Genomic DNA, 13434 nt, shown 5'->3' with positions numbered 1-13434 from the left:
TTATCGTGAGAACAACAACAGGACTTATCAGATTATTTATGTCTGACCTGCTTCAATTTTAAACGGATGATTGCTTCGGACGCGAGCAATGAAGCTAAAATGAATTCCGTATTGTACCTTATCGTCACGAATTATCGGAAAGAGGACGGATTCAATCGAAATCGATAAAGAGCTGCAAGTCATGACGTAAGCCCGCCTTAGTTACAAACGTAGAAACTTATTCGATTAAACTTACTAAAATCTCGTTCAAAAATTTTTTCCACGCACACAGGAGCGCAATTGCATGCGAGTATAACCCTCTTAGAATCTATCTGGTCTCTTTATTTATCTTCGAGTGATAGTAAGAGTGTTCGAGATGTGAAGCGCTTTCTCTCTCTCTTTCTCTTTGTCTCTCTCTGTTTCTTTCTCCTTCCTCAGCGTTTCGATCTGATTACGATCCGATGGGAAGTAGCGAAATTTATTATTTCGCTGGATTATTGCCGTTAAAAATCTATTAGGGTAAACAGAGTATTATTCGGCGGAGCTCGATAATAAATTTCCCGCAAGGCCAACTTTTAGATACCATAGGCCACTAAAGACGCTAATTTACGTCCTCATTTATGCGAAAACGTAAAATTACGAGAGAGTTATTGTTTTTTTCTTCTCTTTCTATCTTTCCGCCTAACGGCGGTATTTATGCGAACGATTATACCGTCGGAATATACATCTTTTTTTCTGCCGAATTGCATATTCCATTACGCGCAAATTATACGCTGGGAAACAAGATCCGAGGGATTGCCGTTTTCGGCAATATAAAACTACTGTAGGGAGAACATTTCCGAACAGCCGTCGGCATCGAAAGGAGGGTGAGTGTGAATTCGTGCGCGGACTCGATGTAGGATAAGCGGACGATTGAACAGTTTCTATGCCCAGAAAGCTCGATCAGTCATCGTGACGGAAAAAGCAAAAGGCGTAAAGTTGCGCTATTATTCACCGTGATTTATCTAGTAAATCTGGTCGCGCTTCTGTCGCTGGGATCACTGTGTAACAATGCAAGCATGCAGGGCTCGCATTTTAATGTCCTCGGCGATTAAACGCACATTTTCGTTAATGCGAGCTCTCAAGTTGCTGCATAGCTCTGTAATTGATTTTAAAATACAGCAACGATTGCGCAGTGATAAGCTACGTTTCATTAGTGAATGTCTGTAATGTACATGGAAATTTTCCAGGATAATCTGACAGAAACAGTTTCGAGTTAATTTATTGCATCGTGCATTATTTATTGCTCGTGCAGAAAAACTGATTTTGCTTTTGTAGCAAAACCGTCATTATTACTATATAATAATAGTAATAGCAAAGAGATCTAGTTGGTATTATCAATTTTTTAAATTATTCTTTGTTGGAGAAGAAATAATTCTGTTGCTGAAATAGAAAAATTTTTCTGACTGCATTTGTCCTTAGAAACACGTTACTTTGCTTTGATATTTTAGGCTTTCGCGGTGTTTATGCATATTAGACTTGATTTCCGGGTTTGAGCCGCGTGGATTTTTCTTTGTTTAATCCTGACGTTTCGCAAACATTTCAGTCTGCTTCATCAGGGAGGAACGATCCGATCCGAGTTACACCTGAGAGGTCTTCCTTTATATAGTTGGCATAGGGGGAGGAGACAGGAAGATAGTGGGCTGATAGTGAGAAATTTATTGTCTGTCACGTTACTTTGTTGTTAAAGCAAAATAGTGTATTCTCTACGAATGCATTTGTTCCGCGCATAATGCTCCTGCATAGCCGTTACATGCTTTTAGAGCTGACGGTTGTTTGTCAATGAAATTAAAAAAAGTAAGGTTGTTATATATATTAATCTGCCGTGCCAACAAAGTATTTTGCTTCATATTAAAACGATTGGACGACGTTTTCGCGACTTGATTTGTAATTCCAGCGTGGTGCAACGTAGACCTCGTCGTAGCACCGATTCCAAGTTTAATCGTGATCACGCCTTCGCTTTGCGTTATTATCATGCTTGCGTTATTATCACCAAATGACGTTGTATCCTGCCGAAAATGAGACGTTACCACGTAATTATATTATAAACCGTCATTATATATTCGGGGTCTGACGGATGACCATCGCTGGTGCGCAGAATTGACTCTACGACAACGTTTGCGTCGTCGACGCTTTTCACGTAATAAATGAGCTTCAACAAGCGGACACACGTTACCTCCCGTTCCGCGGCAATCGCGACTCGTTCATGCTTTTTTCATCAAATACTTGTTATAGGAATTATCGGCCAAGCCGATCGATGTGCAATTTTTAATAACCTGCCATGAGGTACGCGCTCTTCCGCGTACAAATAATATCAGAAACTTTTTTTTAAATAACTCGATTCGTGACGCAGGAAACGTAGGAAAGTTCGCGAGGGACCGAAGAGAAACAGAGAAAACACGGCAAATGGAGCGGAAACATTCTGCTCGGCGTGCAACGAGCGTTTTTCTCCAGCGACTTTCGTGTTTACCGTATCATCGTACATCGCGACGCGCAATCACTTTTGGCAAGAGAGATTACACAGGCGACTCCGTTCTTGATTAATATTAATATATTGTACATATACTTATGCATGGAGAAGTAGAAGAGTCGGGGGAGGAAGAGAGAGAGAGAGAGAGAGAGAGAGAAAGAGTGTGTGTGTGCAGCTCGAATACAAGAAATTTAATAAAGGACGCGATATGCATACTAAAGGAATAAAGATGTCGAAGAAACGCACAAAAGTCGAGGGGGTTTAATAACTGTTCGGTCGTTTAATAAGAGCTCTCATGGCTTTTTTGACTCTTTTTCATCAATGTGTTCTTAATAAATGTTGCGCGCCTGCGCTCGCATACGTGCATACGTGTAGCTGGAATGCAGCTCTCGACCGGCCACATCGTAACATCGTTTTCATTTACTGAATTTTTAACGTCGCGAACGGAGACGCTCGGATAAACACAAACTCAAGTTTTTATATTCTCACCGCAGCGCTTAATTATACCGATGTCTAGCTTGTTTTAAAATAATGCGCGACTAATTAAGTCCGCGCTTCTTTACCGAGAACACGCATATTCTCTCTCACAATTTCCGACCTCGTCTCGCAATAAGGAGCGAAAGCTAACAAACGAAATCAAAGAGAAAGGGATGAGAATACCAACATGTCTGAGAGCAAGAGATAATACCGACGCCGGTAGTTGTATTTCAATTAATTGTCACTGCGCCCGCACAGCGCTTCTCATAAATGAATTACACACACGACTCACGCGGAAACGGCCGCGTCGAACGTTTAATTTCGACATTTCCTGGCAATGTATGTCGATACGGGATCATTCGCGTTGTTGCACTTGAAATTAAATATTCGCGAGTTCCCAAGCGGTAACGCGTACATTTTTATCGCCGGAAGATCCGTCCGGCCGTTTGAATGTTTCAGAGCTACGCCGTGTCACTGAAGTTGATTAGCCATTTTGCTCGGTAATCAGAGAATTACGAGAAATTGCGTTATAAATGTAGATTAAAGCGCATAAAGGTTATGTAATTGATGCAAATAAGCGAGCGCATTCCGCGCGCTTCGAAATTAAATCTTGCGTAAAATTTAGAATAACAGAGAGAAAGGAAACGATTAAGATCCGGGTCACGCCTCGTAAATCTCCTGTTTTCCGTGCGCCCTACGCCTCCTTTTAATAAAGGATTCTCATTTATACGAATAATATGCGCGGTTAACTTTGCGCTACACCATAATATGTGATTATTAAATACCTGACTACAGTCTAAGTACGTGCGATACTCCCGCGCAGCAGTTGAAGTCGTAAAATTAGTACAGGGAGACGATTGCCCTCTCACTTATACTGTCGCGATTTTCGCGCGTTAATCGAGTATCGTAATATCGAGATTAAAATCACCAGCGGCGCGAAAATACGTCCCGACAGCGTTCGCATTTAAGCAACGGGACGTATCGCAGTAATGGTTTTTGTTAGTTTTTTGCTACTCGCAACTCGGTCCATCGATTATTTCAGCCGCTCTTCACAAGCCAACCCTACTCTTCTCGAATCTTCACGTGCAAAGCGTGGCATTTCAGCGACAAACACGAGCGATTGAATGTCAATATCGTAAAGCAAAGTACGCGAAGGATCGTTCGCTCCTGCAGTGGTGTCCACTGAAAAATCAAACGCAATATCGCACTGTGCACTCGGGCGCGCAGTTAATTGTTCTTAAAAGTATTTCGAGCGGAATTCATGAAATTCAGGGAAGAACATTAAATCTAATGTAAAGTACGCTCTCGTCCCGTTCGCTTATGCAAATTTGGATTGTCCTGTGGAAATGTACTCGCATAAACGTTAATACAATTGTTCGTGATAAGAACGGCATTTAGACAGACAGGCAGAGAGAGAGAGAGAGAGAGAGAGAGAGAGAGAGAGAAAGAGAGAATGACATTATTGCATTATTAAGGTTTCTGTCGTTCCGCGGAAACACACAGACATGGAAATTAACGAAATTGCCTACGATGTTTGCTACTTCTGGCGATCTCGACTGTTAACGCATGATTTTCCAGTCGAACTTAATAAAGCCGAGCTCTCTGTTGCTCATCCCTTCGCGGCTTATCTACCTCATTCCGGTATAGTACGACTGAACGACTTCAGAACGAAGTGATAGTCCGGAATCCGTGTCAAGGGTTAATCCTCATCTGTATTGTTGCGATGCATATTCATCTCACGACCGTCTCGTTCAGACAGGCTGGTGATATTTTCGGCGTTGGATAAAACTTCGCGCGAGTCGAGACTCGGTCGTAATAGAACTACGCAATTTTGGCCATTAGCTTTTTTAGTCGTAGCATCACACTCCGCGACGATATCGTTTCCCTTTGAATGTTAATGCGCTCTCTGTCTCTTCGATCCGACTTTCGCAACTTTAACAGGCTCCAAAACGCCAAATCGGATCCGGTGTGCCGCACATCTGCTACGGTATATGGAAACCGCACGCCAGGGAGGAGCAGACGAAAATCCGCGGAACGAAAATCGAGTTTCGGTACGAAAGTTAGACGCAAACTTCGCCTTTCCGCAAAAGAGTTTGCATTCATTGAAAGTTGCTCGTCGTATCAATAGGCGATACGTACGCATCTCCGTTTAACCTTTTATAAAGTGAGAAATCGAGGACAGTTTTCGTTGAGAGTAATAAATGCGAAATAATATTTCGGGACAGAATGCATAGAACACGGATCCCTTCAGTCCTCTTTCTCTCACGTTATTTCTCTCTGTGAGACAATTTTTACTTCTCCTTACGTCTAAATATACGAGGGACGTATCTGAAATTAGCTAATGAAATGCAAATCGCAATATTATCATATCGCTTTCGCCAGCATACGATAACGGTCTTAAGCGGATCTATTTTTAAAGTCCAGCTCTGTTTGAAGGAAAGAAAAAGAGGGGAAAAGAAAGAGAGAGAGAGAGAGAGAGTACGTTATCTGTGAAATGTTACGATAAATCATTGTTGGAATACGACGCTCTTTGCACAAATGCATGTTACTAAAGTACCTTTTTACACTGATACGTATGAATCTGTTCGCCGACAAAATCTTTGGTACAATTAGTAGTCGTCGTGACTACTATCTCGGAAAATTAACTTTATTGTCATCACGGACGCCTGCATATAGAAAAATTTTATTCTACAGCTAAAAAATCAATTTCTCAGATAACTTTTCTCCTTTTAAGTAATTGTTATATTCAACAAAAAATATTTTCTTTATAATAGTCGTAACTCTAGAATTTGAACATGTATATTTACTCAGGCTAATTTTTTAAACATTATTGCTCTTAAAACTCTGTGTTTTGTTTTTTCATAATATTTTTCAACTTCATTAAATCGTAAAATATTAACAGATTTATATTCCTTGTTTTTTGTACTGATGTAAAAAAAAATTAAATTTCGATCTTTTCTCTGAAAGTTATAAACAAATGAAAATACGTTGGATAAAATTTACCCATGTCCAAAGTTTACGTAACTTTTTAGGCGTTTCTAAGATTACGATATACTTTTTACAAATTTAATACACATTAGAATACACTCATTATCATACACTCAATAAAAAAAATTGATTCTTTTTAGAAAAATATTACAAAATTCTATCGAAGAGGTTAATTCGATTCTATGTAGTAACCAAACAAAATTTTTGTTTCAATTAAATTTTCCTTGCATGTAAACTATGTTATTATTCTCTTTATAAACTATGTCATCCTTTCCGTTTCCATTTTTTTAAAGTGAATCAGTATAAATGCTTCTTAAATATCCCAGTAACATGGTGATGTTAAGGTTATTGTTGTTTTTTATTGTTGTTGCTTTTATTGTTTTTCTTATTACTATCGTTAAGTTGGGTTTGATTGAATTAGGTTTGGGCTTCTGCCTTTTATTAAGGTGGCTTACTGTTTTGCTGTTTGTATTACTTTTTGTATTTGTTTTTGTTTTCGCTGTTATCTTTATTATTGCATTTGTTAGCTTTAATGAGCTTGGTCGCTTCTATTATTGTTTCTCTTGTTACTTTGTTGGTATTTTCTTGTTATTGTTAAGTTGGTTTTTATTATTGTTATTGTTTTGGTTGGTTTTTGTTGGATTGTTGGGTTTGGTTGTTTGGATTTTGTTTGGTTTGGTTAGGTTGGGTTTTATTGTTTTTGGTTATAAGGTTATAAGGTTGGTTGGGTTTGGTTTGGTTAGGTTTTGGTTTGGTTGGGTTGGGTTATTGTTTTTTGTTGTTATTTTCCTTACTTTATTACGGTTGTTGTTTTTATTGTTGTTGTTTTTGCATGTTTTTTTTAGTTGGGTTTTTGTTATTTTTGTTGTTTTGTTTTTTATGGTCGTGTATTTCATTGTTGTTTTTCTTATTTTTATTTTTCTTATTTTTGTTACTTATTGCTGTTTTTTTATTTTTATTGCTGTTATTGTTTTTGTCATTTTTGTTGTTATTATTATTATTTCATCTTGCTACTTGGAATGCCTTATCATTTTCATATTTTTTTAAAACTAAAAATGAAAAAGCAGCACAGTTAATAAGCCAAACTTCAACATGTCTATATAAAAACGCGCTGGAGCTTGGTAATGTAAACGGTAAGTTTCGGAGAGAACAAAAGAAACTCGCAGGGGAGAGTGTCTTAGATGGTACGGTCAATGTCATTCCATCAAAGCTAAAAAAGCTATGCCGTCACCGAAGTAGTTACACCGATAAGCAAGAGTAGACTTGGCGTAGCACGGTCTCGTTAAAGAATTACTGCGTCGTAAAGGGACGCACCACGATCCTAGACAGCCGAGAAAGGTTACGACACTCACACACCGGGTCCAAGGGTTCGTCATTGGACCATCGGCTCTTTCTTCGAGATTTAAGTAAGGGTCGATGGCTAGGCCTTCGCAACGATACTTAGGATACTTAGGATAACACACCGCGAAAAGCGACACGAAAAATTTTGCTTCTGGAGGCACATCAGTGAGATCTCCCGACAAAGAAGAACCCAGTGAATTAGACTAAAATAAGAAAACCGCTGCGAGAAACAAAAAATAATGTTCCTCTTTTAATTTTTCTTCGTGATTAATTAACGGCAAAGACGGAGGCTTTTTTATCCAACGGTCAGATAATTTGCAATATCATTGTTTTAATTTATTATACAATTCTTCTGTTTACACAAAAAGTCCTTTGAAGAGAAAAAGCTATTATTGTAAAATGAAACGTATCATTTTTTCTCCTTTCATTTTCTAAAAATGTATGCAGTTTTATCTATGTTGACAAACTCGATTACACACACACACATATAAAATATAATGTCTGTCTGTCTGTCTGTCTGTCTATATATTCCTTGTACATACCTAAACTCTTTGACCGATCTGGATCAAATTTTGCATAGTTACTCTCTAGGACCTTGTGAGAAATATAGACTACATGAAACCTGGACATTTCACCTCCTCCTCTTAATTTCATTCTCTTGACATTTCGCGATAATCTGGACAACGCCGAATAGTTTTAGTTAGTTTTAAATGAATGTCATGTATACTAGATGATGTCGGATCGCACGGAAGAGAAAAGTGAAGATAAATCAGTGTCACAATTTATAGTTTAATTATTAACATAAAAAAAAAATGAAGGCGAATAGGAGAGCACGCGAGAAGATTGACACGTTGCTCGAAAGTTACTCCGTGTTAGATGAACATTAAGCAGTCAAGGTTAAAAGTTAGCGTTTATATTACCTCTCAACCAATATCGGTGTGATTTCGTGTCAACACAGGGTTATCGTTACGAACTAATTCAGCGAGGGAGACATTTTCTGTGCAATTGCGCCAAGTTTTACGTTTCCGTGTATTCGAGGCTTTGCTTACCCTCTAGTGAAATTTCGTCCTTTTAATATCGTTGTCCTCGTCGCTGTCTTCGTCGTAGCACTACGTCGTCTTCACGGTATGAATGGATGCTTCGTAGCGGTTACGCGCGCAAGCGATCGACGCTTTTTGTCTCGAGAGAAAAATCTCGAATAAAATTTTCCGCGGAAGGATTCTTGGGACGAGCATTGTCAAATGTAGCGAAAGAAGCCACGGGGGACCCGGGATATATTGCTTTAGTAGTGCTGCTACGCGCAAATTGGAATTAATTGAATCTCTCTGGCGGACATGATGCGGAAATTACTACGCCCGGCTGTGACAGCGAGCTGAAGTGTCTCGAAAATCACGGAATTACATCATCACACGTATGGACAGTTCGACGCGGCCGTTTACGATCTCGCTTTTACCCCTCGCGAACAGTTCTCATTTGCAATTCGTGTAACAGCCCTCGCGACGGGAAAGCATAGCCCAATCGGTTTATTTCCGCACCAGCAGCACGCATCACCAACCATACATCGTAATTTGAGAAGCACTTGGAGCTGTTCGCAAAACGTTTGTCTGCGAAAATTCCTCGCAGAATCGGGGGTGTCACGGCAAAGCGACCGTTCGCGTCGATATTCCGTCGCTTTGAAGTCTCCACGATCGGAAGCGATATGCAGATTCCCTACATAGTAATAGGCCTCCGGAGTTTCCACGGCCGTTCGAAATAAAGAAGCACTTCGAGGGTGGTGAATTTTAAAATCGCGCCCGTTGGAGTCGCTCCCTTCCGCGTTTCCTTACTTCTCGTCGAACCCGCGGCGACACACCAACGCGTAATAAGCCTCAATCAAATACTCCCTTTTCGTGGCCTCCAGCTTTTACCGAAGGGCGACGCGATTCTCGGACACGATACGAGATAGGATCCAACCGAATGTAGCTACGCGCGTATACTGAAGGAACTTGCGGCGCGAGGGCGCCGGCTTGAACTAAACCAACCCCTCTTCCCAGCATCCCACGCGGCGCGCGTTCTCTTATCGTGCATTCGGGATGATGGGACTTTCGACCGATAATACCACGAATTGTTGAAGGAAAGAACGCGACAACCGGCAGTTGATTGACAGATAAACTTTGCTTTCACTGATTAGCGCACTGGTTTAATTGAACCTGGCGACTTTGATTCTTTATATTATCCCAAAGAGAGAATAGGCCGAGGAAAAGAGATCTTATTTTTTACATCTGCCAGTATTGTCGCAATTAGCTTTGGCGATAAAGTATATTGTAATACGAAAGCCTTTCCGTCTGTCTGTCTATCTGTCTCTCTCTCTCTTTCTTTCTCAGCTTTTCGGGCTTCTATTAATTTATAAATTTATGCTTATATGCGTAGACATATATTTATATTATTTAAAAAAAGGTTTTGTTTCTTCTTCTTTCTTTCTTTTTTTCTCAAAAATTTTAAAAAATTCTGTTTTTTAGTTTTAGTTGAACTTTGTTATATTATTACATTTCTTTTATTTGTTATCTCCATTACTTTATTGTATTACTTGATTTATTATACTATACAGATTTTGTACTATATAAAAGATAATTTCAACTAAATTTCTTATTATCTAATAAGAATAGGGGACAGATGAAATATTCGGTTGTAAGGAAGGTTCCTGTAAGAGATTTCTAATAAGTCAGCTGTTCTCCGTTATTGCAATCAACAGAATTCTTTCATCTGAAGCGTCTTCTGAAGTCTATTTAAAATATACTTATGAAGAAATTGATTTTGCTCAAAGGGTATCGACGCTTGAGTCTTAAAGATTTATTGAATGTTCAAACAAACGTTTTCGATTGCGGAAACAGAGATATCATTTTACATCGTCAAATTTCTATTTGGTCCTTATTTGGACGGATATCTTTTCCGCGTGAGAATGTAGTTATAACGTCTTTAGAGAAAATAATCTATAAGACAATAATAAAAGTATCCATCTATCTGTCCCAATATATAGAGTGCTTAAAAAACATTTACATAGAGAAAAATTATGTTATTTATATGGAAATTTTGTTTAAAAAAATGTTAACTCCTGCATAAAAAAAAATTACTTCTATGTAAGTATTAGTACTTTTTTGAAACACCCTATACACCGATACTGTATTGTGACACGTTCCTGCAGCTCGTTTGCGCGTACATAATTTAATATGGATTCTTGATAAACGAGAAGTAATTTAAACGCGCTTCATTTTTTTCTACCGTCGACTAATTAAAATTTAATCATCGGTGCACGGGCGCGACGGTGATTACTCTTTTTTCTTGCTATCTTTTTCTCTGTGCGCGATGCGTCACGAGACTCATTGAATTTTTTTATTATAACGTCGAGCTAGACATAATAGCATAATGCGCGCTCGTAGAAAGAGAGGAAAGATCACTGACTTGTCGGGAGGTGAAAATTCTAAGAGCTAAAAGCTAAGTTGCGTTACCGCGGTCGGAACGAGCTCAAGGACGTTTTTAAAATAATTTATGCGCTACGTTTCGAGTACATTTCAATGGTGGTAATGCGCTATAGTGAAAATTGATACTCTCAACATGTTGCAAAATAAAAGTAGCAATGAAATATTTTTAAAAATATATCCAAACCAAAATTTATATGCGCATTTCCTTTTTTCTTTCTTTTAAATGCATTAGTGGTTCACTTATAATATTGCATAAAACATTTCGTAAGCGAAGTTATATTGCCGCCTAAGAAATTCTACCTTCGAGTGAGGAAAGCGATTTGTGGAAATCGGCGTGATGACGATACGTCATTCGTCAAAATGTCCAAACTCGAAGAACTCGAAGCCGCAGAATAAATTTTTTATCGTCGAAACTTCTTAATATAAATGGTTCTGATTTCACATTAAAGATGAGGATGGTATTGACATGTCTGAAAAAGCTCGATTGAATATTTTATTACGAGGCGTTTGGTCTAGACGTTATCGAATCCTATGGCGAGTGGCATTTTAATAAACCGTTTGAGGTGAGGTAGAGTTGTCCTCAATGCTGTATAGTAATTGGCATTCTGAAAAAAGAGGACGCAATAGCTAAACCTGTGTTCATCTAAGATGATCGATAAAATATTATCCGCGAGAATTATGACGTAATTCTTGCAGTTAAAAATAAATTCACGATTGCTGTGCGACGACAGTCTATTGAAATAATCAACTGTTGCTTGTTATAGCTGATGTATTGGATAAGATGTAATTTTTTCAAACAATAAAAATTGGAAAATTTTTCAAAGGATAAAAATTGTAGTAAAAATTACAACAAAATTTTTGTGATCTTAGACCATATAAAGTTATAACCGAAATTACTATTTTTTTTTAATGTTACGTTGTTATTTATTTGTTCAAATATATTTAACTTTATTATAAAATTCTTGTAATTGACAATCTTTTTTATATTATCAAATTTACTATTTCTGTACTGAGAGAAAAAATAACTAAAAAATAAAAAGAAATATTTCGGTGGATATTATAATAATATATTTATTTAAATCTAGATTTTTTCGTTGAAATGGATTAAATAATTATTTTCATGCAAACTTTTAAGAAAATATATATTTTCATGTTGGAAAAATATTTCGCATTAAGTAAATATATTAGTACCCATAGCGAATTAATATTTTTCATTTCATAAATATTTTTTCTCTTAATATATAATAATTTATACTACAGTTTCAATATAATCTAGCTGTATAAAAAAACATTGTAAAGATAAATATAATTTTAATGTAATTACTTTAATGTAATTAATTTTTACTACAATATTTTCTCCGTGTATAAGTTAAAATCAAAATAAATTGGCTTATTGTCAATATTGTCAAATATTGAAGTCGGATAATTTCTAAGATATATATAATTAAAAGTTCAGAAATATTTTCAAAAAATGGTAATTTTTCGAGATCTATTAACACGATTTTTATTTGATCTCGAGCACTTCATCTCAACGAAACTTTAATGTAGAAGATAAATCCGAAAATGCTCCAGCTTGAATCGATCAACTTTCGCCAAAAAAGGTAATTGGCTGTAAATCTATCAACGAATCTATAAACATAAAGGGGTGTGTATATTTCTTACTCATACACCCTGTATACATATTTCTCACGTGGTGAAAGGCACACCTCCATAAATCTTAGAGTCGTTGGCCGATAAAGAGTAAACGATACTCGCGAGTACGATTAAATCTCGTACGGTTGTGAGGCACGTATACATAAGAATAAAAATCAAAGAATACTGACATCACTGGACGATCTCTCTCCGCGGTGTGTCTTTCGATCCGCCGAAGCACGAGCGCGTATCGCGTGCACGATTGTGTGCATGCGCCGAACTGCTATCGCCGCGAAATAGCACGCTGAATGCGGATCCCTCCAGGTGTTGCAAGAAATGATTACCGGCAAAGATTTATGGCGCGAGGTGGCGAATTTTTATTTCTCTTCATGGCTGCGCGTACACGCGATATGTATTGTATATGTGAGTGCGCGCATGCGCGCACGAGCACTCTTCGCGGCAAATTTCGCTCAGCAGCACTGTTCCGTCAGTCGCAACAAGTTCCGAAATCATATTACGATGAATAATGGGCGATTTATCACCGCTGCGCATTCCGCCGTTGTTTTTACGTAGCGTCGCGATGCAACGCATGTGCGTCGCGTTCGTTCTTTTCCTCGCGGAGAAGTTACGTGTCGGTTTGTGAGGAAAAATAAAGGAAAGAAGAGTCTAATGTATCGAACGACTTGTTGTATTCTCGCGAATATCGCGACGAGCGTGGCAATCGCGAAATTTCACAATTGCGCCGTGAATAAGGGAACGAGCGATATCAAGCGTATATGAAATTGTCAGTCGACCACACTAGCGACCTTTGCGCATTACCAGAGACTGTTTCCTCGGTTGGACTCCGCCTGCATCGAGCTTGTATGCGTTCTGCGTTTATCACCCACTAAAAAAAACGAGCTCACCTATGTATCATGAGGCAGAGCGCAATGCGGAAAATCGCGTCCTGGACGCGACGTGTTCAATTTCGAGTCCCGCGTTGGTTTTGCGAAATAATAGACCGTATTTACATCCGCGTGTGTATATTGAATGCGCGTCACAAGCCCCGCT

The 13434-nt window shown here is 38.3% G+C and overlaps 1 protein-coding gene across 2 annotated transcripts in view; it reads right to left on the bottom strand.

Annotated features, from left to right (window-relative positions):
• Positions 1-9250, bottom strand: part of LOC116854123 (metabotropic glutamate receptor 2-like) — a 178103-nt gene extending 168853 nt beyond the window's left edge. For both annotated transcript variants that reach the window (XM_032835724.1, XM_032835723.1), the window contains exon 1: positions 8344-9250. The gene's annotated coding sequence lies outside the window, so the exon portion shown is untranslated. The remainder of the gene's footprint in view (positions 1-8343) is intronic.
• Positions 9251-13434: the final 4184 nt, after the last annotated feature.

The sequence above is a fragment of the Odontomachus brunneus genome, unplaced genomic scaffold (genome assembly GCF_010583005.1).
Source record: "Odontomachus brunneus isolate Ranch 3 - 2012 unplaced genomic scaffold, Obru_v1 Obru_scaffold_008, whole genome shotgun sequence".
NCBI classification, from domain to species: domain Eukaryota; kingdom Metazoa; phylum Arthropoda; class Insecta; order Hymenoptera; family Formicidae; genus Odontomachus; species Odontomachus brunneus.
The sequence above is the reverse complement of the archived record's forward strand: the minus strand, read 5'-3'. Positions and strand labels throughout refer to the sequence as shown.